The sequence below is a fragment of the Eleginops maclovinus genome, chromosome 22 (assembly GCF_036324505.1).
Source record: "Eleginops maclovinus isolate JMC-PN-2008 ecotype Puerto Natales chromosome 22, JC_Emac_rtc_rv5, whole genome shotgun sequence".
Classification (NCBI taxonomy): domain Eukaryota; kingdom Metazoa; phylum Chordata; class Actinopteri; order Perciformes; family Eleginopidae; genus Eleginops; species Eleginops maclovinus.
In genome coordinates, this window is record NC_086370.1 from 22983790 (window position 1) to 22986414 (window position 2625).

Sequence of the window (2625 nt, forward strand, 5' to 3'; positions counted from 1 at the left end):
TCAATGGTCTGCAGAGGCTAAAATCCTCAGGCTTCTATTGGCTCCCGCTCCAACACATTGTGCATGATAGGCTAAGGGGCGGGACATCTCTAAGCAGGTTGACCAATCACAAAAGAGCCGGCCAGCTAACCAATCAGAGCAGACTGGGCTCTGGTTTCAGACAGAGGGTGAAAAGAGATGCTGCAGCACAGGCAGTATGAGAAACATAAAGAGCTTTCTGAACATTAGAGCACGGAAACGAGCAGAGTAGGGCCCCTCCTTTAACTTCCCCAAACACCACGTCCCCTCTCTCTATCACGTCTTTTCTCCTGATGTTTCTCCTGCTGCAACTTTGTTGTTGTTTATTTAAAAAGGTCCATCCCTCTACGACCCACAGAGGACTTTCTCTCCTCCATGCTAAATGTTATTTTCAAACCCACATTCCCTTCAGATCAATGCTTATTGAAGAGCAGACAGAAAAACAATGTTGGAATTCATATTTATTGGAGGTTGGATTTCATTTGAAGCAGTATTATGATTTCATCTTCCTCGGGTCGTATTCAGAATGTTTGTACATGTTGTTGTTGTTTTGTATTTGTGGAGCTTTGTGTGTACATTTTGCCATCGGACCTGTGCACTTTTTTGTATCTGTGTTTGTTTTTATGTTACGCTGCGTGCCAAATGTACTGTATTTGAAAGGATGTGTATTTTCATTTTGGAAATTAAAAATCATGTCAGAAAGAAGATTTGAATTTGTTCCTCGTTTATTATTACTGATTCCTGCTGGGGTTTGAAAATCTCTCAAAACTCCTTAATTAATTAACCGAGTGTGGTCATTAAATTAAGAGATTTACAGTTTAATATTTACATTTCAAGCTGGTTTTCAGCCCATGAAAGACAGGGATTTCATGCTGTTCTCAGTTGATATCATATTAAAGAGATCCCTTTGTGTTTTAAGACTGATTTCAGACATCACCTTGGACTTTGAGTTTCCGTAATGAACATTTTTTCATAGTTTTCAGTAATTTTTCTTCCAAAGTTACAAAAAAAACCCTAACCCTAGGTATGAGTGTCAGACTGTCAAACAGACATCACCCTGGCCTTTGAGTGGACATTTTTATTACTTCTGGAAGTTTTACCCACCCAAAAAATAACAATAACTTAATAATAATACGTTTTTAAAAAATGGAAAAAATAGCAGACCAAGTTTAAATGAATATTTTTACAGTTAAACATTTAGATTTTTGAAATTCCTTTTTAACTTTATAGATAGATTCAACTTTGTTGTCATTGCACAGAGTACAAGTACTAGGACAACGAATGCGGTCTCTGCATTTGACCCATCCTAGTGTTAGCAGCAGTGGGCTGCCATTATGTACGGCGCCCGGGGAGCAGTGTAGGTAACCAGTGTCTTGCTCAGGGACACCATGGTGGCACTTGGTCTTTCGGGGACTTGAACTGGTGACCTTCCAGTTCCCAGGCCAAGCCCCCTATGGACTTCGCCACCACCGCCCCTTATAATTGCAGTGATAAATAAAAATGTTTAAATAATAACAATGATGTTTATTCTATGAATCATCTTTATCTTTATTATTTCGCTAAATATGAAAATAAAAAGGATTTATAAAATATATATATTATTATTATTAATAATAAGATAAGATATGTGGTTAGGGTTAGGGACAAACAATAATAACTATTTTAAACAAACAGCAGAAAAGGTTTAACACAATTCAACGTGAACAATGACACTACTACAATGCACCAAATGAAAAGCCATACCAAATATAACCAGATTTCTTGGGAACTTGTTAACTTGTTTGACTTTACCATGCAGTATAATGAAAGCAGGCAGGCAGATCTAACCTCCACTGAGCAGGAGTTATGTGTTCAGAAATTCAGTTATCTGTGCATCTAAAATGTTCGAGACGTTGACGGAGCAAGACGACGTGAAGCGTCTGTCTCTGGAGTTTCTGAGAAATGTGGAGAGACCTGCTCTGTGACGAGGCGATGGTGGGAATCTGAACGGTGATGATGCAGGCTGCTTTCCACATGTTAGTTTCCCCTGTTTATTTATAAACTTAAGAACCTTTGGTATGCAGTCCTGGATTCAAACCCTCGTCTTCTTCACCGACCCAGAACAATGAATTGTTCTTCTTCGTCAGAAGCAACTCAAGTATTTCAATTCAACTCAAACTGTTATCCAGATATCATTTGTTTTGATTTTATAAAAATGACTTATTAAGAGAAAACAAGGCTTCTTATATTCCACTCAAAAGCCTGTTCCTCATCATGCTGAAATAACCACGTTACTTTGAGATAATGACATAAATAACTTTAAGAAATATTGAATTAAATCATTATCACAGGAAATAAACGTATAAACCCTGGCTTTTTGGGGTTTTGATGTTTCACAATTACATTTATTTTATTATTAATTTACATCACTGCATGTTCCTCCCCAATACCGTGGGCTACTTTTAGAGGATGTCATATTAAAAGGTGTTAGTATTTATATTTTGTAGCGTTATTAATCAGTAATATCTTAAAAGTAAAAAGGAGCAAAACTCAAGTGTAAAAATACTTTTGTTTGGAAAAGTCCTGCATTCAAAGTCTTCCTCAAATAAAATTACAAAAGTTTCAGCA

The 2625-nt window shown here is 37.0% G+C and overlaps 1 protein-coding gene across 1 annotated transcript in view; it reads left to right on the plus strand.

Annotated features, from left to right (window-relative positions):
- LOC134859003 (protein kinase C epsilon type-like) overlaps positions 1-725 on the plus strand; it is a 48025-nt gene extending 47300 nt beyond the window's left edge. Inside the window, 1 exon segment of the mRNA XM_063875271.1 lies at positions 1-725. This exon segment is cut by the window's left edge and continues 1991 nt beyond it. The gene's annotated coding sequence lies outside the window, so the exon portion shown is untranslated.
- Positions 726-2625: the final 1900 nt, after the last annotated feature.